General features: G+C 39.5%; 1 long non-coding RNA gene and 1 pseudogene across 1 annotated transcript in view; one reads left to right on the forward strand and one right to left on the reverse strand.

Annotated features, from left to right (window-relative positions):
* LOC141581606 (uncharacterized) overlaps positions 1-27,055 on the forward strand; it is a 109,462-nt gene that overhangs the window by 26,050 nt on the left and 56,357 nt on the right. The gene's annotated exons all lie outside the window — the stretch shown is intronic.
* On the reverse strand, positions 12,253-13,285 carry LOC101048864 (V-type proton ATPase subunit d 2 pseudogene; annotated as a pseudogene).

The raw sequence follows: 27,055 nt of genomic DNA on the forward strand, positions 1-27,055 counted from the left end.
CACATTATGGTTTTAATGTATTCCAATGCCTCTAATAACAATGTTGGATGTCACCAAGTTCCGCTTGTGGAAATGTCTGAGTATAAATACACATATGCTCTTTTTTTGAGACGGAATTTCGAGTAGCTGCGACTACAGGCGCATGCCACCATGCCCAGCTAATTTTTGAATTTTTAGTAGAGATGGGGTTTCACCATGTTGGCTAGGATGGTCTTGATCTTTTGACCTCATGATCCACCCACCTCGACATCCCAAAGTGCTGAGATTACAGGCGTGAGCCACCATGCCTGGCCCTCTTTTTTTTTTTTTGAGACGAAGTTCCACTGTCATCCAGGTAGGAGTGCAGGGGCATGATCTTGGCTCACTGCAACCTCCACCACCCCAGGTTCAAGCAATTTTCCTGCCTCAGCCTCCAAAGTAGCTGGGATTATAGGCACCCACCACCATACCTGGCTAATTTTTGTATTTTTAGTAGAGACGGGGTTTTGCCATGTTGTCCAGGCTGGTCTCAAACTCCTGACCTCAGGTGATCCACCCATCTCAGCCTCCCAAAGTGTCAGGATTATAGGCGTGAGCCACTGTGCCCAGCCCACATATACGTTTACTGCTAGAAATATTCAAACATTATGGATGTTACAGTGGTGGAAACCATGTCACCAAATTAACAACAAAAGATGATGAGTAAATTTTCATATTAATAAGAAATCCACAAACAGATACCTCTGGGTGGGAAACATAAATGGTAATTGACAAATTTCTGGATACTCACTGTGGACAATTCTGAGAGTTAAAAATTCTAGGGGGACATATACGGTGGAAGTCTGAGTTTTATTTCCTAGACCCCAACCAGGTTCTGATAGTGAGTATCAGGGAAAAATTCCCTCTGGCTTCCTGCAGTGGGAGAGGAAAGGTAACCATTTTGAAAAAATACCAGAGAATGCTGTTCTTCTTAGCAAGCCTTGCCCTCAAGAGAAACTATTTTACCAGAGCCTAACCTATTGGGATTTTACTACAGCCTAATTAATTTTGGGGAAAAATACCCACTTCCAGCCCCATCTAGCTATCCTGTCCCACCAAAGGCATGGGAAAAAAGCCAAGAGCCACTTGCAAAGTTCACAGCCCAGGGCTACAACTTCACTGAAAATCTGACACGTAATCCATAAAACTATGTGTCTTAGTCTTAAGTCTTCTCTGGTTTCTGTTCTTAACTGCCAAATTGGCCAAATTATTATGCATACTAGACATAGATCTAAAGGTCAGTGAGGGCAGAGAAGGATGATTTAGTGGAGGAGCATTTAAGATGATTCTGGAGTTACAGTCATCACAGTGGTCCATACAAATTTTGACTGTGTTGCCACGAGGAAATAGCCAGCTTTCAGGAAAGTTTTGAAACATTGCAGGGAATTGTGGATTAGAAAGTAGAAAATGATAACAGTGAAACTGGACAATTACAAATGTACAGTGGCCCTGAATATAAGCAGTAACCTGGATGCTGGTGTGCTTTCATGCACATGCTCCCAGGAGCACCTGAATCTGGACACCCCCTCCCCCATGGTTCTATAGCTCAGAGGCTTCGCTTAGGTGGGGTTGGAAATGCCCTAGAATGGCTCTTTGTTGATTTTCCTGGTGCTAGAGCCTAGTGTTGCTGTGAAGCAAAGTGCTATTGAATTTACTCACTCAGGCAGAACACTCAACAGGAAGGAAGGAAGCGGCCATTCTTTCTGGTCCTATTGTCTGACCACTCGGCTTAAGCAATCAAACAGTTCTGTGGCCAGAGCTGGGTGCTTACAAGCCTGTCTGTTTTTATTTTTTCCCCCTGGTGGGCATTGGAAAGGGGGGCAGGGATGGATGGAAACTGATTCTTTATGGTTTTACTTATTTTTGATACAGTCTGGTGACATGTATTTATGGCTCATTCTCGTGGAATCCATTTTCTAACAGCAAAGTAGAAGAGTCAGTCTGGGTGAGACTGCATGCATTTTGGAAGTGGAATAAGGGTTGCTATGCGGTAGGCTTTATCTGTGGATATATTGTGAAACTAGGAAGAAATAAAGATTTTATGTCACTATTAAAATTTGAGATCAGTTATTTTTGAATGATAGTATTTGATGCCCCTCTAACCTTCTGTCTTTGGACAAGGACAAGTCTTTCTTTCTCTTTTCATTCTGGTTTCATTTTTTTTTTCTTTTTAAACTAAATAATAAGGATAGCGATACTACCTTGTTTATTTCACAAGGTTAAGGTAATAATGAAATCTGTGAAGTACTTAGAAAAATATCACATTATCATAACATGGACTCTGGTGAGGGAAAAAAATGCCACCAATTAAAATGACTAACCAAGGTACAAAAGAAAATGTAACAAAGAGCTAAGAGTTACTGTACAAAAATAATCAGTTTTGTCATCGATGGATGTATCTGTTTCTAAATTGTTGACAGACAGTTTCCAATTCTGAAAAGTTTCTCCAGAAAACTATAGCTTTGGGTCATTGCCACAAAGAAGCAGTTAGTAGAAATTTATAGTTGGCAGCAAATGCTAGCAGAGTATGAGTTTCTTTTTTTTTTTTCCTAAGCATAACTCTAAGTTCTAAGTACAATTTTAAAACACATTTATTAAAAGACAAAAATCTCATATGATTATTCTTCTGATACATATGAATTTTAGGGGAAATACAAATTTGAAAATCAAAAATTTGAAGACTAATTATCGTTAAATTTATGGGGAAAATGATGCCTTCATTATAATTAGATTTAAGTTATTTTTGACAAAAGTTCTAAGGAACTGTAATGATTATAGTTATATTAAAAATTGAGAAGGCATGAGGAGTTTAAATTACTCTGGGTTATTTGGGAAACTTTTGATAATCTCTGAAGAAATTATGCTATAATCTTTACTAAACAATTTAACATTAAGATATGGGAAATGGCAGAAGCTTTTAAAGGAATGAGGCAGTGTTCAAGGTTGGATGATATCCTCAAAGGAACACAGGTAAGGAAATTTTTGCATTTCGTTTGAATGGACATTTCCTTTTGAGAGACCTCAGTGCAGGGGAGGCCTATGTCTAGCTTGTGAATCTAGATATCTGGAGTTTAGAGCAGGGGTCAGATTGGCATATTATTGCCTGCTGATCTTGGAGCCTTCTTTCTTTGATTTGCCACTTTTAGAAGTTGGATGATGATGCCAGATACTTCTTGGCTGTACCACCATTCCTCTCATTAGTAAGTTAGTATTGGACATGATCAGTGTAATTTTTCCCAGGTAGAAGTCAAAGGTAGTTCTTCTTTAGGAAAAAGATTGAGGACTTGAATGGAGAATATGTTTTGTTCTACTCCTCAGGGTTACGGGGATATAAAGCGACGGTTGTTAGAAAAATAGTGGGAGCTCTAACAAGCTGAGAGCAAGAGACAGTAATTCCTCAAGGGCAAGCTAATCATTCCCCTGTGCTGTGACTTGTAGGGAGACTTGGAGAGCATCTAACTAATGAAAAACTATTTACCCAGGTAACCTAGCATCAAAACTTCATTGTTATGAAGTTACTCCTTCAGGTTAAATCACTCTTTTGGGTTAAGTTCACTTATTTCTTAGAAGGAATTTATGTTTAGGCTTTCTTCCTGGGGATAAGTCAATGTGAAAACACAGGAGCCTGCAGAGTAAAAAGGAGGTGCTGAAAATGGAGAAAAAGTAACTAGAGCAGGAAGGAAAGCACTGAAAAAAAAAAAGGAGGATAAAGATAAGATATAAATCAAAAGAAAGTTATATTAATTTGTTTGGAGTCTCACTCTGTTGTCCAGGATGGAGTGCAGTGGCACAATCTCTGTTCACTGAAATTTCTGCCCATGGGTGCAAGCTATTCTCCTGCCTCAACCTCCCCAGTAACTGAGACTACAGATGTGTGGCACCATGCCTGGATAATTTTTGTATTTTTTAGTGAAAATGGGGTTTTGTCATGTTGGTCAGGCTGGTCTTAAACTCCTGACCTTAGGTCATCTGCCCATCTCAGTCTCCCAAAATGCTGGGATTACAGCTATGAGCCACCTTGTCCAGCCTATATTAATTTCATACAGAGAAGACTTCAGAGCAAAGAAAGTTGTCAGGGATCAAGGAGTCCGTTATATAATAATAAAGAGGTCAATTCTCCAGAAGATATAATAATTCTTAATGTATCTGTGCCTGAAAAAAGAGCATTAAAATACATGAGGTAAAAACTAATAGAACTGTGAGGAGAAATAGATGACTCCACTGTTACAGTTGGAGACTTTAACAATTCTCTGTCCGAATTAGACAGACCCATTAGGCAGGTAATCAGTAAGGACATAGTTGAACTCAACAGCACCATTAACCAGACATAATTGACATCTTTAGACTACTTCATCCAACAACAGCAGAATACATATTCTTCTCAAATTTATATAAAATGTTCACCAGTATTGACTACATTCTGTGTCTCAGACCACAGTGAAATTAAACTAGAAATTAATAACAGGAAAGCACCCTAAAATACTTGGAGATTAAACAACATACTCTAAATAATATAGGTCAAAAAATATGTCTCCAGAGAACCTAAAATATATTTTAAACTAAATGAAAATAAAAATACAACTTATCAAAAGTTGTGGAATCAAGCAAAAACAGTGCTTGGGGATAATTTATAGCATTAAGTGAATATGTTTAAAAACATATCTAAAATCAGTCATCTAAGCTATAACGTTAGGAATCTAGACAGAGAAGAAAATATTAAATCTAAAATAAAAAAAGAAATAATAAAATTAGAATAGAAATCAATGAAAATAAAACCAGAAAATTAATGGAGAAAATCCAAGAAACCAAAAATCAATAAAATTTTCGGAAAAAATCAGTAAAATAGTTAAGTCTCTTATCAGGCTAAGAAAAAATGAAGATAACAACAATTACTGATGCTAGAAATAAGAGGGGACATCACCACAGATTCCTTGGACATTAATAGCTTAATAAAGATGAAGAAATACTATGAATAGCTCTATGCCCACAAATCTTTAAGTGAAATGGATCAATTCTTTGAAAGATACAATTCACTAAAACTCACACAAAAATAAATAGGCAATCTAAATAAGACTACATTTATTAAATAAGTTGAATCAGCAGTTAATGGCATTCCAAAACAGAAAACACCAGGCCCACATGGATTCACTGGTAAATTCACTGGTAAATTCACTGGTAAATTCTATCAAATATTTAAGGCAGGATCAATACCAATTCTATACAATTTCTTTCAAAAGACAGATACAGAGGGAATACTTTCTAATTTATTCTATGAGATCAGCATTACCTTTATATCAAAACCAGCCAAAGACTTTACAAGAAAACTATAGACCAATGCTTTACATAAATGTAAAAACAAGAATCCTCAGCAAAATATTTGCAAATCAAATCCAACTATGTATAAAAAGTATCATACCCCACAAGCAAGTAGGATTCATCCCTGATATGGAAATTTAGTTCTACATTAAATAATAAAGCACACATAGAAGAAAAACAAATATATCATTTACCCATGAGTAATATAAAATGTCTAACAAAGGTATAATTGGAGACTCAATGTAAAAGATAGAGACAAGAAACGGAAAAACCCTTTCAAGAAATGTCGATTAATTTTTTTTCCAAATTATTTGATGAGAACCGTAGACTCACAGATCCAAGAAACTCAAGAGACACTGCACAGGATAAAAACAAACAACACACACTGAAGCTAATCATAATTAAGCTGCTAAAAACCAGCGACAATGGAAAAAAAAATCTCAAATCAGTAAGAGGCAAAAGAAATATAATGTACAGCAGAACAAAGAAGAGAATGACAGTAGCAGATTAGGCAAGCCAGAAGAAAATGGAATAACATCTTTAAAGTGATAAAAGGAAACCAAACCTGTCAATGTTGAATTTTATACCTAGTAAAATATTTTTCCAAGATGAAGGCAACATAAAAACTTTCAGAAAAGGAAAAACTGAGAGAATTTGTTTTCAACAGATCTACACTCCAAAAATTGTTGAAGGAAGTTCTAGTTCTGGTTGCATATCATATATGCATTCCTTATAGTAGGTATACAACCAGAACCAGAATTTACTGGTCCAGTCTCATTCGAGGCACTGGGCCCATGGTAATGAACAAGAGAGTCCCTGTTCTCAAGGAAATGCTATTCTGCCCTGTTGAATATTCTTTACAAAGAATTTCTGGACTAAGCAACTATCAGGAAGAACGAAGCTAATAGCTACAGTAAATTGGTGATGGGTTTCCCACCCGGCTCAAACAAACAACTCACTTTTAAGAACTCTCTTTTATAAAAAGTGATCAAAGTACCAGGCTTTAGGGCTTAGAAAAGGTGAAGGGAAAGGAGACACAAAAATATATGATTTCTATTTTGTTACTTTAGGGGAGTTTATAAATAGCATATTCTTTGTAACTGAATGCATGAATTGAAAATATTAAAACTCAAAAATTCGGCTGGGCGCAGTGGCTCACGCCTGTAATCCCAGCACTTTGGGAGGCCGAGGCAGGTGGATCACAAGGTCGAGAGATCAAGACCATCCTGGTCAACATGGTGAAACCCCGTCTCTACTAAAAATACAAAAAATTAGCCGGGTATGGTGGCGCGTGCCTGTAATCCCAGCTACTCAGGAGGCTGAGGCAGGAGAATTGCCTGAACCCAGGAGGCGGAGGTTGCGGTGAGCCGAGATCGCGCCATTGCCTCCAGCCTGGGTAACAAGAGCAAAACTCCGTCTCAAAAAACAAAAAACAAACAAAAAAAAACTTAAAAATTCACCTTAACGGATTTTCTATTTCCCTTTTCCAATTATTTTACAAGTTTAAAATTTCATTTTAAAAAGTGGAGTAATATAGTTTCAATCATTTTAATAGATGACTAAATAGTTTTATCTTCAAGTTAAAATTATTATCCATTCTGGAAATTCTAAGTTATTTGAATTTGTAATGTCTTTTCATATTGAAACTTTATTAGAACTTAACATGATTGTGATACAAAGTTCTAGAAGACATCTTCAAGAGAAAGCTTGGCTTCTATAACAGATTCTTCATCAATTTGGAGATTTGCTTAAGACCGTTTTGGTATCAGGCTGCTATGGAACCATGAGCTCTCAGGACAATCAAGATTTATCTATATTTCCTCCCAGGACTCTAACTAAAAGAATTTGGTTCTAAGCAAGTACTTTGTAATGGACAGCATAAAGAAATTTCTGGAAGTATAAGTATTCAAATCTTTTTTTTTTTGAAGCAGAGTTTTGCTTTTGTTGCCCAGGCTGGAGTGCAGTGGCATGATCTCAGCTTACTGCAATCTCTGCCTCCCAGGTTCAAGCCATTCTCCTGCTTCAGCCTCCCAAGTAGCTGGGATTACAGGCATGTGCCACCATGCCCAGCTAATTTTTTGTATTTTTAGTAGAAACGGGGTTTCTCCATGTTGGTAAGGCTGGTCTCAAACTTCTGACCTCAGGTGTTCCACCCACCTCGACCTCCCAAAGTGCTAGGATTATAGGCGTGAGCCACTGCGCCTGGCCTAAGTATTCAAATCTTCAGGCAGAATTGAACATTTCTGTGTACAATTAGTACACTACCATTAAGATTCCACAATATTCCTGATATTTTAAATTAATGATATTACTTTAAAATAGAAATCCAAGGCTAAGATATTTCTACAAAACATTTAGTAAGATTGAGGAGTCTTGAACAATGTGCCTCAGTTTAAACACCCTTTGCCGAAAACCCAAAGTGTAGCAATGGCTTTCTAGGGGAAGAAAGATGACAAGAATTTCTGAATGACAAATTAGGCTGTTACCCCTGGAAGGGGTCTCATTCGAGATTCTCAGTTAAATTCTCTTTTGTCTATTGAAGTAATCTAATTTATAACACAATGGCCTCTTAAATGATTAGTAATAAATTAACTTTCTTTCCTTCTTAGATATGGGGATCTCACTATGTTGATCAGGCTGTTCTTGAATGCCTGGTCTCAAGTGATCCTCCCGTCTCAGCCTCTCCAGTAACTAAGATTGCAGGCTTGAGACACCATACCCAACTTAATGAATTAACATTTTTAAAAGATAAAGGAAAAGGGCACAAGAGCTGGTATTTGATGCCTTCTGTCTTTAGAAAACATAAATATGTCAATTAGCCACACTTTAATTAACTGTCAAATATGCATGTATTATTATTTTTCTCAGAAAAAACCCTCAGTGTCTGTGGTCTAAAGAACTATTTAAAAAGTATCCTTAGAACTTTCCAGTAAAATTGACAAATTCTTAAAAGAATAAATGTATATTTTTAATCACATAATTAGGGATTTAAGGTTATAGGCTTGGAATAAACACATTATGTCCTGTTTATATTGTTAACACATTACAAATGAGAGTAGCCTTTATTTATTTATTTATTTATTTTGAGAGTCAGTTTTGCTCTTTGTTACCCATGTTGGAGTGCAATGGCGTGATCTCGGCTTACTGCAACCTCTGCCTCCAAAATTCAAGCGATTCTCCTGCCTCAGCCTCCCAAGTAGCTGGGATTATAGGTGCTCACCACCAGGCCCAGCTAATTTTGGTATTTTTAGTAGAGATGAGGTTTGTTTGTTTGTTTGTTTGTTTATTTATTTATTTATTTATTTATTGTATTTTTAGTAGAGATGGGGGTTTCACTATGTTGGCCAGGCTGGTCTCAAACTCCTGACCTTGTGATCCACCCACCTCAGCCTCCCAAAGTGCCGGGATTTAGGCATGAGCCACCACACCAGACTATCTATTTTTTTTAACTTATATTTTAAGTTCTGGGGTACCTGTGCAAATTGTGCAGGATTATTACATAGATATACACATGCCATGGTGGTTTGCTGCATTCATCCCCTGTCATCTATATTAGGTATTTCTCTCAATGTTATCCCTCCCCAACCCCCCCACCCCCTGCTATCCCTCCCCTAGCCTCTCTACCCCCCAACAGGCCACCATGTTGTTCAGGCTGGTCATGAACTCCTGACCTCAGGTGATCCACCCACCTCGGCCACCCAAAGTGCTAGGGTTATAGGCATGAGCCACTGCTCCCAGCGAGAGTAGTCTTTATTTTTAAAACTGATTTTGGCTGGGTTAGGTGGCTCATGTCATCCCCAGCACTTTGGGATAGGAGGAGGATCGCTTGATGCCAGGAATTATGAGGCTGTGGTGAGCTAGGATCACACCAGTGCACTCCAGTCAGGACAGTAGAAAGTGACCTTATCTGAAACAAACAAATATAAACAAACACAACAAAAAAAGAAGACATTGTATAATGTGTTAGTTATTTTGGCATATTTAAAAGTCGATAGCCGGGCGCAGTGGCTCACGCCTGTAATCCCAGCACTTTGGGAGGCCCAGGCGGGCGGATCACAAGGTCAAGAGATGGAGACCATCCTGGCCAACATGGTGAAACCCTGTCTCTACTAAAAATACAAAAAAATTAGCTGGGCATGGTGGTGCACGCCTGTAGTCCCAGCTACTCGGGAGGCTGAGGCAGGAGAATCACTTGAACCTGGGAGGCGGAGGTTGCAGTGAGCTGAGGTCGTGCCACTGCACTCCAGCCTGGCGCCTGGTGATGGAGTGAGACTGTCTCAAAAAAAAAAAAAAAAAAAGGTCGATAAACCCTATTTTTAAAAATGCAGTGAGTTTTTGGCAGAAAGTACCATACAAATTCATAGAAAGTTTCTACTATTTTATTTATTCCTGTGAATCTTTTTTCTTTTTAATAGTAATCTAATCTTTTTAAATCCAAAATACAACATAGACATTATGTGTAGTAGGGGAGATTGACACATGCATAAACACAGTAATCCCTGATGTAGGGAGAGTCTCTTTCCCTAATTTAATTTAACATAAAAGCTTATATGAAATTTAATGACTGAATAGCTATTTGAAAGTTAAATAAGTTCTAGAAAAGAATATATATATATTTAGATACTCCAACTCACAATGTAGTCAGTATGGAATTAATATGGATAAATGGAAAATAATCTTAAGAATTTGAAGGAATTATGTAAGCAGAATATGTAAAAGTGTCACACATATCCTGAAACAAGTGCCAGACATAGAAAAGAAGACGTATGTGATTAAAAATAAACATTTCTGTAAGATGAATACAAAAAAACTTACAAAAGTTAAAAGACTAATGACAAACTGGAAATTTGCATGAAAGATCAAATTCAACATCTATGTTTTTAAAAAATGCTAATAAACATTTTATCACCTTTTAAAAACGTGATCAAAGGGAATAAACAAGCAGATCACAAAAGGTTAGATGTATAAGTATCTCTCATATACACATACAAAAAAATTAGACCTCACTTACTATTTTTAAATGTAAATAAAAAAACAGGATGCCACTTTCCACACAGATCAGATTGGCAATTGCAATGACAGTCACACCAGGGTTGCCAAGGATGTGGGAAGCACGTCTTCTCATTGAGTGCTTATGGGGCTCTAAGTTGGTTAAAGAATAGAACAAAACAAAGCAAAGCAAAGCAAAAAACAAAGGTATATTTTCCTGGAAGACAAAGTAATTTTGTCTTTCAGAAAAGGCAATTTAAGACATCCCCTTAAATTGAATGATTACAGTCTTTGACACACCAATTCCGCCTTTAGGAATTGGTCTTAAAAGGTAATTGTGCCAGTGTTCACAAAATAAATGAATATTATTAATCTTTTTTGTTTTTATATACAGAGTCTTGCTCTGTCGCCAGGCGCCAGGCTGGAGTGCAGTGGCGCAATCTCGGCTCACTGCAATCTCCGCCTCCTGGCTTCAATCAATTCTCCTGCCCTCAGCCTCCTTAGTAGCTGGGACTACAGGCGTGTGCCATCACGCCCAGCTAATTTTTGTATTTTTTAGTAGAGATGGGGTTTCACTATGTTGGCCAGGATGGTCTCGATCTCTTGACCTCATGATCAGCCCATCTTGGCCTCCCAAAGTGCTGGGATTACAGGTGTGAGCCACTGCACCTGGCCGTGAAGAATATTAATTTTTTTTTTTTTTTGAGATAGAGTTTCACTCTTGTTACCCAGGCTGGAGTGCAATGGCGCGATCTCGGCTCACCGCAACCTCCGCCTCCTGGGTTCAGGCAATTCTCCTGCCTCAGCCTCCTGAGTAGCTGGGATTACAGGCACGTGCCACCATGCCCAGCTAATTTTTTGTATTTTTAGTAGAGACGGGGTTTCACCATGTTGACCAGGATGGTCTCGATCTCTTGACCTCGTGATCCACCCGCCTCGGCCTCTCAAAGTGCTGGGATTACAGGCTTGAGCCACCGCGCCCGGCAAGAATATTAATCTTAATGACTACACTTTTTTTTTTTTTTAAAGAACTGTACCTTTTATTTAAAAAAATTAAGGAAAGCAAATTTATTAGCAAACTGAATACTGCTTGCATCTAGAGCATAGGATTTACAATTGTGTTGGTTTCTCAAGCTGATTGGATCAAAGTATATTAGAAAAACAAAACAAAACACGTATTTTTCATTAAATGTGATTCATGTTGGCTACATACAGCTTTGGATTTTTGTGGACCTAGGGAAGGAACAGAAAGTTAAAATATAAATGCAGCCAGGCACAGTGGCTCACACATGTAATCTCGACACTTTGAGAGACCAAGGTGGGTGGATCCTTTGAGCCTAGAAATTCAGCCCCAGTCTGGGCAAGATGGTGAAACCCTGTCTCTATAAAAAATACAAAAATTAGCCTTGTGTGGTGATGTGCACTTGTAGTCCGAGCTACTTGGGAGGCTGAGAGTTGGGAGGATCACTTGAGCCTGGGAGGTAGAGGCTGCAGTGAGCTGTGATCACACCACTACACTGTAGCCTAGGTAACAGAGTGAGACCGTGTCTAGAAAAAAAATTAAAAAAGAAGACATTCAGTATTTGGGCCTGTAGAGAAGCAAGGAAGAGCAAGAATAAAATACTTTTATTAGGTCCAATTTTTAACATGATCAAACAAGAATAAGAAAAGTATCATAGGTTAATTAAAATTAACCTGTAAGGCCCAGTAAAGAATGAGACAGACATGTGGAAACAAGATCTAATGCCACTGAAAACAAGGAAATGCTTTCTTTCAGGGCTGGTTTACTGTGTTTCCATGGATTTGCAGCTCATGAAGATGCAGGGTGGCTTACTTTTGTGTAGCCTAGATAATATAACATTATTTTTTTTTCTTCAATGACTTCCTTTTAACATGTATAATTTTCTGCATTTGAGAACTTCACTTGGGTTATAAAATTGGAATGTAACTCGATTTTCATTCCATGTCTCTGTGAAATACATTCTGGTATCCACACAGTATTTCTCATTTCCTGTTCCTTCAGCTTTACATATGCATAAAACACACTGTAGTGGAGCTGGCTGTTGAATGCCAGCACATTCATTGTGCTCATGATCATAAAACACGTCCTCCAGTGTCTTTCCCCCACTGCCACCTACAGTTTCAAATAAAGCCTTGTATACTCTGTAATGATCTGCTGTGCTCTTCATCTGGTCAAAGTCTTCTGCTTGAGCTAACAGCCTCAACCCCTCAGGATAGAGCTTGCCGAAGGATGAATAGAGGGTCTCCCAGTCTTCTTTGTTCAATTCAGTGTCAAAGGAGTAGGAGTGTTGATAAAAGCATGTCTCAAACTCAAGAATGGGACATATAACTTCTGCTATGACATCACCATGATTCTTACAGAATTTATAGAATGTCTCAAGGTAAGACTTATATAGTTTATTGTGTGGCAATTCAATATTCAGTTCATCTAGAGCATTTTCAGACATGTAGTCTTGAAAGAATGGAGCTAATGGTGTTTTGACCAGAATGGCATTAAAGAGATCTGAAGGTGTCTCTGCAATGTTGACAGCTTCCATTTATGTGAAACGGCCCAAGGGTTGGCACTTCCCTGAAATTTCTTTCACAGATTTTGTCTGCAATGCACCATTCATCAGCAGAATCACATTGTCTATCATGTAACTGCATGTCATATAGGTGAGAAATGTGCTGAGGGGCTCCAGGGAATGATTCTGGAAATACTCAAATTCTCCACAGTCTTTTCCTCCTCTTGGTGTCAGTTTTGGTAACAGTAAGAAGATTTGTTTGGTTAGCCAAAGAGTTACCATAATCAATAGTCTGGAGATGAATTTTCAGATCTTCTAGGGTCTCACACTGGACTAGGTTAATATAGTCCTGCTGGATCAGGAGGCTGGCCTTACATCCTCAAACCCTCCAGGTAGCCATGGTCCACTCTGAAGTACAGCTCCGCACCTTCCAGCATGGGGGAAGAGGCGGCAGCCAAGGCAGGGTGGAACAGCTCTGTAGTCCTGGACGGCCCCTGAAGACTTGCGCTAGCCTATAATCCCAGCACTTTGGGAGGCTTAGGCGGGCACATCACCTGCGGTCGAGACCAGCCTGACCAACATGGTCGAAATAAATAAATAAATAAATACATAAAGTTTTAAATAAAGAATGGCTGGAAATAAGCCTTAGATCTATTAGCAGGGTACCCTTAAATAGTTAGGAAGCACTTATACAAAGGATCTCTTTTTTATTATAATAGCTCTATATATGGCGTGCTAATCCATGATGATATGAAAAAAATGATCTATAAACTATCAGAAAATAGAAAAAGAGGTTGCAGGATAGCATACACAAAATAATGCCTTTTATTTAAAGCTGTATGTAGGTGTGTGTAGGTATAGACTGTAAGCTATCTGGAAGTGTGCTCACCAAAAATTTCCTGTGGTTGTCTCTGGGTGATATGATCTTTTTTTGGCATTTTCTTATTCTTTTTGCAGTGAGCTTATACTGCTTTGTTTAAATAAACAAAAACAGTAAACCAATTTTAAAAAATAAGTATAAATGATAGATAATAATCATGAATAGAGGAATATACATAACACACATGGAGAGAACCATCAGGCTTATCAGGAGACGTGTAGACTTCTTGTTCTTGCAAGCTGAAATTTAGTTGGCCACTTAATGAAGCTAAAACTTGCTGCAAGATTTGCAAAGAAGTTATAAACCACTGTTACTAATTAGAGTTGTATAAAACTACTAATTTTCACTTCATGACTATGCGTATACCGAAACTAGAACTGCAAAGAATTCAGCAGTTTTTGTTGGACTAGACTTTGTTGAGATGTTTAAGTAGCTTTGATTTAGATAATTTGAAATCTTGAAATGTTTCATTTGTTCCTACATAGCAAAACTGATGGAAAGAGTAACTAACTTCTCTTTACAGATTTGGAATTGGTACAAAACAAAACAAAGTCATAACATTCAAACACTGTGAACTACATAAAGGAGTAATAAAACTATAAAAACCAAAAGGCAGTAAAACCTTTTTCTTCAGGATATCGCTTATGAGCACCAATGTTATCTGAAGGGTGAAATTTTTTTAAAAAATTATAGATTCAGGGGATACATGTGCAGGTTTGTTACATGGATATATGGCATAATTGGTGAGTTTGGGGCTTTATTAGTGTGCCCATCATTAAGGGTAAAATTTAAATCAACACTTCAGAAAATATTATTAAAATTTTTTCTTTTTCTTTTAAGAGACAGTCTCACTGTTTTGCTCAGGCTGGTCTTGAACTCCTAGATCCAAGTGATACTACTGCCTCATCCTGCCAAAGTGCTGGGATTACAGACATGACCCACCTCACCCAGCCCAGTAAATATTATTTGAGAACAAACTATATTAGGTTACTGGATGGGCACACAGAGCTCAGAGTCTATTGGAGAAAATAACACTTATGGCCAGGTGCAGTGGCTCGTGTCTGTAATCCCAGCACTTTGGGAGGCTGAGATGGGTGGGACACCTGAGCTTGGGAGTTTGAGATCAGCCTGACCAAATGGAGAAACGCCATCTCTACTAAAAATATAAAAAATTAGCCAGGCAGGGTGGCTCACGCCTGTAATCCCAGCATACTGCGACACCGAGGCAGGTGGATCACGAGGTAAAGAGATCGAGACCATCCTGGCCAACATGGTGAAACTAGTCTCTACTAAAAATACAAAAATTAGCCAGGCATGGTGGTGCATGCCTGTAATCCTAGCTACTTGGGAGGCTGAGGCAGGAGAATTGCTTGAACCCAGGGTGGAGGTTACAGTGAGCTGGGATTGTGCCATTGCACTCCAGCCTGTGCAACAGTAGCAAAACTCTCTCTCAAAATAAAAAATAACACTTATAATATGGAATAACTATTCCTGCCTAAATAAGTGCAAGATAGTCTTAGAAAACAGTTGGAATGACCAATTATGAAATTTGTACGAATAGAATCAGTGACTCCAATTTTTATTACTATCTGTTCAATTTAATTTGTTTTTATTTTACTTACATGTACAGCCTACAAATTACTGGAAAAACATACCCCTTTCTCAGTTCTAGAGACACACACACACATACACACAACACACTCCCACACCTGTAATCTGCAATATTTCAGATATATTTGCAAACCTTGTGATACAGTTTGGCTGTGTGTTCCCATCAAAAGTTGTAATCTTCATGTGTCAAGGGAGGAACCTGCAATCCCTACATGTCAAAGGAGGGAGGTGATTGGATTATGGTGGCAGTTTCGCATATGCTATTTTCATAATAGTGAGTGAATTCTCATGAGACCTGATGATTTTTTAAGTATTTGAAAGTTTCTCCTTCACATGCTCATTCATGCTTTCTCTCTTTCCTGCCACCTTGTGAAGAGATGCCTGCTTCCTATTCACTGTCTGCCATGATTGTAAGTTTCCTAAGGCCTCTAGAGCCATATGGAACTGTGAATCAATTCACAGTTATATAATTTTGTTTATAAAATTATATAATTTTGTTTATAAATTACCACATCTCAGGTAATATCTTGATAGCAATGTGAAAACAGACTAATACAGTAAGTTGGTACTGGGAGTAGGGCACTGCAATAAAGATAATTCGAAAATGTTGAAGTGACTTAGGAACTGGGAAACAGGCAGAGGGTGGAACAGCTTGGAGGTCTCAGAAGAAGACGGGAAATGTGGGAAAGTTTGGAACTTCCTAGAGATGTGTTGAATTATTTTGACCAAAATGCTGATAATGATGTAAACAATTAAGTCCAGAAAGGAACTTATTGAGAACTGGAGTAAAGGTCACTTATGCTTTGCTTTAGCAAAGAGACTGGACCTAGGTTATGGAAGATGGCCGAGTAGGAACAGCTCTGGAGTGTAGTTCCCAGTGAGAATGGAGAGGGTGAGTGATCACCACATTTCCAGACGAATTTTTACTGCCCACAGACCAGCAGATTCCCAGGTGGAAAAGCCTCAAGAGTCTCCAGCCTGGCTATTTCAGCTGGTGCAGCAGGTCTCCCCACAAAAACTCATGCAAATCTGAGCGGCCGTTTCAACTGGTTCCTGGAATACCTGAGAGACAGAGTCACCCATTCAACTAAAAAAAGGGGGGGCTGAAACAAGGAGCCAGGTGATCTGGCTCAGCAGGTCCCACCCTCCACAAACACCGAGTTTCACAGCAAGCACAGCTGAACCCAGAGGCAATGCCACACACCTACAACCATCTGATCTTTGACAAACCTGACAAAAACAAGCAATGGGGAAAGGATTCCCTGTTTAATACATGGTGTTGGGAAAACTGGCTAGCCATATGCAGAAAACAGAAATTGGAGCCCTTCCTGACACCTTACACAAAGATCAACTCCAGATGGATTAAAGACTTAAACATAAGACCTAACACCATAAAAACCCTAGAAGAAAACCTAGGCAAAACCATTCAGGACATAGGCATAGGCAAGGACTTCATGACCAAAACACCAAAAGCATTGGCAACAAAAGCCAAAGTAGACAAATGGGATCTAATTAAATTCAGAGCTTCTGTACAGCAATGGAAACAATCATTAGAGTAAACCAGCAACCAACAGAATGTGAAAAAATTTTTGCAATCTACCCATCTGAGAAAGGGCTGATATCCAGAATCTACAAAGAACTAAAACAGATTTACAAGAAAAAATACAAGCAAACCTGTTCAAAAGTGGACGAAGGATATGAAAAGACAGTTTTTAAAAGAAGACATATATAAGACCAACAAACATATGAAAAATGCTCATCATTACTGGTCATTAGAGAAATGCAAATCAAAATAACACTGAGATATCATCTCACACCAGTTAGAATGGTGATCATTAAAAAATCTGGATACAACAGATGCTGGAGAGGATGTGGAGAAATAGGAACACTTTTACACTGTTGGTGGGAGTGTAAATTAGTTTAACCGTTGTAGAAGACAGTGTGGTGATTCCTCAAGAACCTAGAAATAGAAATTCTATTTGACCCAGCATCCCATTACTGGGTATATAGCCAATGGATTATAAATTGTTCTATTATAAAGACGCATGCACATGTATGTTCATTGTGGCACAATGAACATATGTTTACAATAGCAAAGACTTGGAACCAACTCAAATGCCCATCGATGATAGACTGGACAAGGAAAATATGGCACATATACACCATGGAATACTATGCAGCCATAAAAAACGATGAGTTCTTGTCCTTTGTAGGGACATGTATGAATCTGGAAACCATAATTCTCAGCAAACTGACACAAGAACAGAAAATCAAACACCGCATGTTCTCACTCATAGGTGGGCATTGAGCAATGAGAACACATGGACACAGGGAGGGGAGCATCACACACTGGGGTCTGTTGAGGAAGACAAGGGGAGGGCCAGTGGGGGGTATGGAGTTGAGGAGGGATAACATAGGGAGAAATGCCTATGTTAGGTGACAGGGAGGGAGGCAGCAAACCACATTGCCCTGTATGTACCTATGCAATAATCCTACATGTTCTGCACATGTACCCCAGAACCTAAAGTGCAATTTTATATATATATATTTTTTTTAAAAAGAGACTTGCAGCATTTTGCCCCTGCCCTAGTTATCTGTGGAAATTTGAATGTGAGAAACATGATTTAGGGTATCTGTCAGAAGAAATTTCTAAGCAGCAAAGCATTCAATATGTGACCTGGATTATTCTGACAGCATTCAGTTTTATGTGTTCACAAAGAGATGGTTTGAAATTGGAACTTATGTTTAAAGAGGAAGCAGACATAAAAGTTTGGAAAATTCACAGTCTGATGATGAGACAGAAAAGAACAACCCATGTTCTGAAGAGAAAGTCAAGCTGGTTGCAGAAATTTGCGTAAGTAACAAGGAACCAAACGTTAAATCACCAAGACAATGGGAAAAATGGCTCTAAGACATGTCAGAGATCTTGTTGGCAGCCCCTCCCATCACAGGCTCAGAGGCCTAGGATGAAAAACGGTTTCATGGGGAAGCATGCTGGTGATCATGGAGGATGGGAGGGACGACTAGGTTGCAGCTCTGGACAGAGAAGCAGTTGGGGACTCGCACAGTGAATTTCAGCTCCAGATAGACTGCAAGAACAAACCAGCAATCCTGAGAGGACCCACAGATCCTTTGAAGGAAGTGGACTGCTCCTGCAGGACCTGAGAGACCCTCTCAAAACTATGAATGCTCCAACTGTGGAAGTGGGAAAGGGAGACCCTCCTCTCCTGAACACACACTGCCACTGGAGATGCTAAAGGTCTGTTTGTGGGAGAAGTTTCCAACTTTACCTGGAGCTGTGTAAATTTGGAGAGCCAAGAGCAATACAGGAGTAGAAGAAGAAGCAGAAAGGTCCTGGGAGCTTGCTGGGTCCCCTACCAGGCCATTTCTACCTGGAACCACAGGGATCCAATGGGAGAGGAGCAGGGAGTAAAACTATACAGGGAGAAGCAAATATCTAGCTGAACTTTGCAACAATTAGAATGGGGTGAGAAGCCTCCTGGCCAGGACTTGGGGGAAGGCATACATCTGATATGCAGACTACACAGGTAGGGTAAGAACCAAGCCGTTTTCTTTAATAGGTGGGAGGTGGGTATGGGTAGCCTGGGGCAGGTTTTCAAATCTTTATAGCTTTCTGCCTGGAAATGGACTGGGGGCTTGGGCAGGGGGCAGCATGGGCACGGTTGGAGTGAGATCAACCCTTCTGTTTATATGGGAGCTCAGTGAGGCCTATGATTGCCAACTTCCCCCTACTTCTCTGACAATCTACATTACTCAGCAGAGGCATCCATAATCTTCCTGGGTACACAACTCCAGTGGCCTGGGAATCTTTCTTCCATCCCCTATAGTAGCTGCAGCAAGACCTGCCCAAGGAGAGTCTGAGTTCAAACATGCCTAGCCCTGCCCCCACCTGATGGTCCTTCCCTACCCACTCTGGTAGTGAAAGACAAAGGGCATATAATCTTGGGAGTTCTAGGGCCCCACCCACTGCCGGTTCCTCCCCATACTACCACAGCTGATGCTCTCTGGAAAGTGCCACATTGTGGCAGGAGGCCAACCAGCACAAAAATAAAACATTAACCACTAAAGCTAAGAACCCTCATGGAGTCGATTGCACTCCCCTGACACCTCAACTAGAACAGGCACTGAAATCCAAGGCTGAGAGACCCATAGATGGTTCACATCACAGGACTCTGTGCAGACAACCCCCAGCACCAGCCTTGAGCTGTGTAGGCTCGCTGGGTGGCTAGACCCAGAAAAGAGACAACAATCACTGCACTTTGGCTCACAGGAAGCCACATCCACAGGAAAAGGGGAAGACTACTACATCAAGGAAACACTCTGTGGGACAAAGGAATCTGAACAACAGCCTTTACCCCTAGACCTTCCCTCTGACAGAGCCTACCCAAGTAAGAAGGAACCAGAAAACCAACCCTGGTAATAAGAGAAAACAAGGCTCTTCAACATCCCCCCAAAATCACACTAGTATGCCAGCAATGGATCCAAACTAAGAAGAAATCCTTGATTTACCTTAAAAGGAATTCAGGAGGTTAGTTATTAAGCTAATCAGGGAGAGACCGGAGTATGGCAATTTCCAATAAAAGGAAATCCAAAAAATGATACAAGAAGTGAAGGGAGAAATATTCAAGAAAATAGATAGCTTAAAGAAAAAACACTAAAAAATTCAGGAAACTATGGACACACTTTAAGAAATGCAAAATGCTCTAGAAAGTCTCAGCAATATAATTGAACAACTAGAAGAAAGAAATTTCTTTCTTTCTTTCTTTCTTTTTTTTTGAGACGGAGTTTCACTCTTGTTACCCAGGCTGGAGTGCAATGGCGCGATCTCGGCTCACCGCAACCTCCACCTCCTGGGCTCAGGCAATTCTCCTGCCTCAGCCTCCTAAGTAGCTGGGATTACAGGCATGCACCACCATGCCCAGCTAGTAGAAGAAAGAAATTTCAGGACTCAAAAGCAAGGTCTTTGAATTAACCCAATCCAACAAAGACAAAGAAAAGGGAAAAGATGAACAAAGCCTCCAAGAAGTCAGGGATTATGTTAAATGACCAAACCTAAGAATAATTAGTGTTCTTGAGGAAAAAGAGAATTTTAAAAGCTTTGGAAACATATTTGGGGGAATAATCGAGGAAAACTTTGGCCTTGCTAGAGACCTAGACATCCAAATACAAGAAACATAAAGAACAACCGGAAAATTCATCACAAAAAGATATTCACCTAAACACATTGTCATTAGCTTATCCAAAGTTAAAATGAATAAAAGAATCTTTCTCTTTTTTTGAGATGGAGTTTTGCTCTTATTGCTTAGGCTGGAGTGTGATGTGCAAACTCGGCTTACAGCAACCTCCATCTTCCAGGTTCAAGTGATTCTCCCACCTCAGCTTCCCAAGTAGCAGAGATTACAGGCATGCACCACAATGTCTGGCTAATTTTGTATTTTTAGTAGAGATGGGGTTCTCCATGTTGGTCAGGCTGGTCTTGAACTCCTGCCCTCAGATGATTTGTCTGCCTCGGCCTCCCAAAGTGCTGGGATTGCAGGCGTGAGTCACCGCACCTGGCCAAATGAAAGAATCTTAAGAGCTGTGAGACAGAAGCACTAGGTAACCTATAAAGCAAAATCTATCAAATTAACAGCAGGTTTCTCAGAGAAATGCTACAGGCTAGAAGGGATTGGGGCCATATCTTCAGCCTCCTTGAACAAAACAACTATCAGCCAAGAATTCTGTATCCAGTGAAGCTAGGCATTATATGTGAAGGAAAGATAGAGTCTTTTTCAGACCGACAAATGCTGAGAGAATTCGCCATTACCACCCACCACTCCAGGAACTGCTCAAAGGAGCTCTAAATCTTGGAACAAATCCTTGAAAGACATCAAAACAGATCCTCTTTAAAGCGTAAATCATACAGGATCTATAAAACAAAAATACAAGTTAAAAAGCAAAAACAAAAAACAAACAAAAAAAGTACACAGGCAACAAAGAGCATGATGAATGCAAAGTTACCTCACATTTGAATACAACCATTGAATGTAAATGGTCTAAATGCTCCACTTACAAGATACAGAACCACAGAATGGATAAGAAGTCACCAAACAACTATCTTCTGCCTTCAGACGACTCACCTAGGATATAAGGATGATCCCCAAAATCCAGGGGTAAAAAAAGAGAGGATTAATCAATTTGGCTATGTGATAATTAAAAAACCTTTTATGGAAATACAAGGATGAAGTTAGAGAAAATAATATGTATTGTATCTGAGAGGGGAAAAAGATAATTATCTTTCTCTACAAAACATTAAGAAATAGACCAAATTGTAGAAAAATGAGAAAGGATTTGGGCAATGTTCAACATCATTTATAATTAAAGTAAAAGAAAAAAATTAAATATAATTTTTCAGCTACCCAATAGGTAAAGTGTAAATCATTTTGATAAAATATAGTGTTAGTGAAGATGTAGGGAAACAATCTCATAAAAAGTCGGTGGGAGAATAAATTTTTTTTAATTGCATTTTTGGTTTTGGGGTACATGTGAAGAACATGCAAGATTGTTGCATAGGTACACACATGGCAGCATAATTTGCTGCCTTCCTCCCCTTCACCTATATCTGGCATTTTCCCCCATGCTATCTTGCCCCAATTCCCCACCCCGCACTGTCCCTCCCCTATTTCCCCCCAACAGACTCCAGTGTGTGATGCTCCCCTCCCTGTGTCCATGTATTCTCATTGTTCAACACTCGCCTGTAAGTGAGAACATGTGGTGTTTGATTTTCTGTTCTTGTGTCAGTTTGTTGAGAATGATGGTTTCCAGCTTCATCCATGTCCCTACAAAGGACGTGAACTCATTGTTTTTGACGGCTGCGTAATATTTCAAGGTGTATATATGCCACATTTTCCCTGTCCAGTCTATCGTCGATGGGCATTTGGGTTGGTTCCAGGTCTTTGCTATTGTAAACAGTGCTGCAATGCACATTCTTGTGCGTGTGTCCTTAGGTGGGATAATAAATTGATAAGACTTTTGTTTTTTTGAGACAGAGTCTTGCTCTGTCGCCCAGGCTGGAGTGCAGTGGTGCAATCTTGGCTCACTGCAACCTCCGCTTCCTGGGTTCAAGTGATTCTTCCGCCTCAGCCTCCCAAGTAGCTGGGACCACAGGCGCGTGCCACCACGCCCAACTAATTTTTGTGTTTTTAGTAGAGACGGGGTTTCACCACGGACAGGACAGTCTCGATCTCTTGACCTTGTGATCTGCCCGGCTTGGCCTCCCAAAGTGCTGGGATTACAGGCGTGAGCCACCGCGCCCAGCCTGATGAGACTTTTTGAACAGCTATTTAGATGAAACTACTACGTAGAAATGTGACCTGGCATTATGAGTTAGATATTCCACTTCTGTGTATCTAGGCTAAAAGTATATTCACAGAGTTTCACAAGGAAATATGAACAAGGATGGCTTATAAGAGCAATACACTCAAACAACCTAAAAAAGAAGCTTTGATTCACATTCACATGCAGGAAATCTATATGAAATTTAAAAGTTTGAGATGGGCTCACTGTGGTGGCTGATGCCTATAATCCTAGCACTTTGGGAGACCAAGGCAGGTGGATCACTTGAGGCCAGGAGTTCAAGACCATCCTGGCCAACATGGTGAAACACCATCTCTCCTAAAAGTACAAAGAATTAACTGGGTGTGGTGGCATGCACCTGTAATCCCAGCTACTTGGGAGGCTGAGGCAGGAGAATTGCTTGAACCCAGGAGGTGGAGGTTGCAGTGAGCCAAGATTGCACATTGTGCTCCAGCTTGGGTGACAGAGTGAGACTCTGTCTCAAAAAGAAAAAAAAAATGTTTGAGATAAATTGTTATGTATACATATATTACATGCTTGCCAAAATGTATTTTTAAGTGAAAACACATGATGCAAAATAATGTATATAATATGATCCCCATTTATATCTTGAAATAAACGTATGTGTTAGTATATAAACAGAGATTTTCTGTAAAGATACACAAGAATCTACTGATGATTTTTTGACACAGTGAAACCAGGCTCAAATAAAAGAAGGAGACTGACTTTACTAGGTACAACTTTACGCTTTTTGAATTTTATTTACTATATATTATTAAAATAGCTACCTAATGTGATTATTAAAGTCATATGAATTATTCAGGATCCCCCTGTTGCAACAGAGTCAAATCCTTTCCTTTTTCCATGTGCCAGCTGGTTGAAATATTTTCAAAAATGTTTGATTTATATGGAAAACTTCATTTTCTCATTTGTACTCTCCCATCAATATCCTCTGGATCCATAAAATGTCAATATCTCATTAAAAGAATGCATCAGGAACTGAATGCAGTGATTGGGGTGCAAATGTTCTGTTGTTTGAAGGATAGGACACCTTCCTCCTTGGAGGTGGAGATACTATAGATTACTAAGTCGATGTCTTAGCAGCTATTTTTCCAGATGATTCATAGGAAGACTGTTTTCGACTTTTAAAACTTTTTTTTTTCAACTTTATTTTTGTTTCGGGGGTACATGTGCAGGCTTGTTACATGAGTATATTGTGTGTCACTGAGGTTTGTTGTACAAATGATCTTGTCACTCAGATTAGTATCCCATAGGTAGCTTTTCAACCCTTTCTCCTCTCCCACCATCCCCACTTCGAGTAGTTTCCAGTGTGTATTACTGCCATCTTTATGTCCATGTGTACTCAGCGTTTAGCTCCCACTTATAAGTGAGGAAATACATCAACATATATACCTCGTAATAGGGATTGTTTTAACCTTCCATTTCTATTTCAAAATAGGAAGAAAAAAAATTCAGTACTGGTTGAATTTTGGCTGTTTCTTCTCATTAATTACCTTTACACCACCTTCGTGATGCAGCAGCACTCTTGCCTGAATACATTATTGAAATGACTGCTTTTAAAAGAGATAAAACAAATGAAAATAAACAAAAATGGCTTGCCTGTCCCATGCAAAATCACAAGATAAGGGGTAGTTCAGGGGAGCAGAGGGCTTTGATCCACGAAGTTATAGGAGCAGCTTCTCATTCCCGGCATTGACTTTAATAATCTCTTTACTGGGGGCCTGGTGCAGTGGCTCATGCCTGTAATTTTAGCCCTTTGGGAGGCCAAGGCAGATGGATCACTTGAGCCCCGGGGTTGAAGACCCACCTGGGTGGGTGAAACCCCCGATTTAGAAAAAATTTAAAAAACTAGTTGGATGTGGTGACGCATGCCTGTAGTCTCAGCTACTTGGGAGGATAAGGTGGGAGGATTGCTTAAGCCTGAGGGGTGGAAGCTGCAATGAGCCATGATTGCAGCACCCCACTCCAGCCTGAGTGACAGACGAAGACTCAGCCTGGGGGGAAAAAAATCTCTTTGTTGGCATTTCGACATCTTTAACTTTGACTTTTCTACTATGCTGTTTCTTCTATCCTCATCTCTAGTAACTTTCTACTTTCCACACTGTCTCCCATGCTGCAGCACAATGCTGGAAAGTTATGAGAAAGCACGATGTTGGGAAATTATGAGAGCCCAAAATATGTTGCATGGATTGATCTTTCTTAGTGAAAGAAGCCAGACACAGAACACAGAAGCAAAATTTTATATAATTCCACTTAGTGGAGGCACTTGAATAAGCAAATTCGTAGAAAGTAAAACAGTCTAGGCATGATGGCTCTGCTTGTAATCCCAGCACTTTGGGAAACTGAGACAGGAAGATCACTTGAGGCCAGGAGTTCGAGACCAGCCTGAGCAACAAAGTGAGACCCTGTCTCCACAAAAAAGAAAAAAATTATCCAGGTGTGGTGGTGAATATCTGTAGTCCCAGCTGGTCAGGAGGCTGAGGTGGGAGGACTGATAAAGCCTGAGGGGTTGAGGCTACAGTAAGCCCTGCTCATGCCACTGCACTCCAGCCTGTGTAACAGAGCGAGACCCTGTTTTAAGAAAAAAAAAAAAAAGGATAAATACTATAATATTACATTGTGTATATTTTAGCCATAATAAAAAGTTTACAAAATAAAACAAAAAATAATATATAAGGGAATAAGAGGCCTAAAAGAAGGGAAAACAATAATAGATTTAAGGGAAGAAGGATATTTTTTAGAAAAAGTGCAATATATGTTTACAGAGAAATGATTCAACATATATCAGGGGAATAGGTCATGTTGAGAAATACTTGAAAAGAAAATAATTTTCTTTCTTAGCCTGCGTATGTACCACCTTAATCTAAAATAAACGTTGACGTTGCTTTTCAAAAAAGAAAATAATTATAGAATACTTTTTTGGGGTGAAATTTCCTCTATTGGGTATGAAAATGATTATTATATGGACACTGTAGCTTGGCTGCAGATGGCTCACAGTTCCTCCTCTCTCCAGCATTGCTCTTGGAGGAGAGACTCAGGGACAGTCCACATGTAGTTACTGCTCTATGAAAGGGATACAAAGTCCTGGTTCCCTTTTCTTGACTTGGAACAACTGAAGTGCCCTCCAGCTCTGGAACTCCAGGTAGGATTGGCTGTGGCCTCTGGCACAATTGTTTCACAGTACAAAGTCTCATTTTGAGAAATACCTAATGTAGATGATGGTGGGGGAGGGGATGGATGCAGCAAACCATTCTGACATGTGTATATCTACGTGACAATGCTGCACGATCTGCACATGTACACCAGAACTTGAAGTATAATAAAAAACAAAAAACAAAACAAAACAAAAACAGAGTCTCCTTTTACCCAATCATGTTTCCTTTACTCTCTAACAGGTGCTGTCTCTCTTATGCTTTCCAGCCAACCTCTTGTATGCAAATTTCCATCTAAGAATTTTTTTTTTTCTGGGAATGCAACCTAAAACAAACATTGGTTTGCCATCCTAACCAGATGAGAGATAAAAATTTCTTTTGTTATGCAATTATCTGAGAAAATTCAATTTGGCCATAATACAGTTTCAACAGCAGGATAGATTAGATTAAATTTTATTGTTTAACACAGTTATCAACATTAATTTGCTCACTTATTCATTTATTCCTTTTTCAAAATTTATTCAGAGGCCCAGCACGGTGGCTCAAGCCTATAATCCCAGCACTTTGGGAGGCTGAGGCGAACGAATCTGAAGGTCAGGAGATTGAGACTGTTCTGGCCAACATGGTGAAACCCTGTCTCTACTAAAAATACAAAAAAATTTAGCTGGGTGTGGTGGTGTGCGCCTGTAATCCCAGCTACTCAGGAGGCTGAGGCAGGAGAATCACTTAACCCGGAAGGTGGAGATTGCAGTGAGCTGAGATGGTGCCACTGCACTCCAGCCTGGCAACAGAGCAAGACTCCATATAAAAAAAAAATTACTCAGCTAATACTTGTTGAGTGCCTGCTATGTGCCAGATTCTATGCCAGGAAAACAATCAAATAAGTGAATGAGAAAGTCCAATACTGCCCATTAAATGGTAGGATATTGTTACTCTTCCACAAATTGTAAACAGTAATTTTCCTCAAAATTTAGTGTTACCCGAAAGAGTGACACGGTTTGGATCTGTGTCCCTGCCTAAATCTCATGTTGAATTATGATCCCCAATGTCGAAGATGAGGCCTGGTAGGAGGCGATTGGATCATGGGGGGTGGATTCTTCATAAATGGTTTAGCACCATCCCCTTAGTACTGTCTCTTGTCATGAAATCTGGTAGTTAAAAAGTGTGTAACACTTCTCCACTCTTTC

Source organism: Saimiri boliviensis, chromosome 16, assembly GCF_048565385.1.
Source record: "Saimiri boliviensis isolate mSaiBol1 chromosome 16, mSaiBol1.pri, whole genome shotgun sequence".
In the NCBI taxonomy this organism is placed as follows: Eukaryota; Metazoa; Chordata; class Mammalia; order Primates; family Cebidae; genus Saimiri; species Saimiri boliviensis.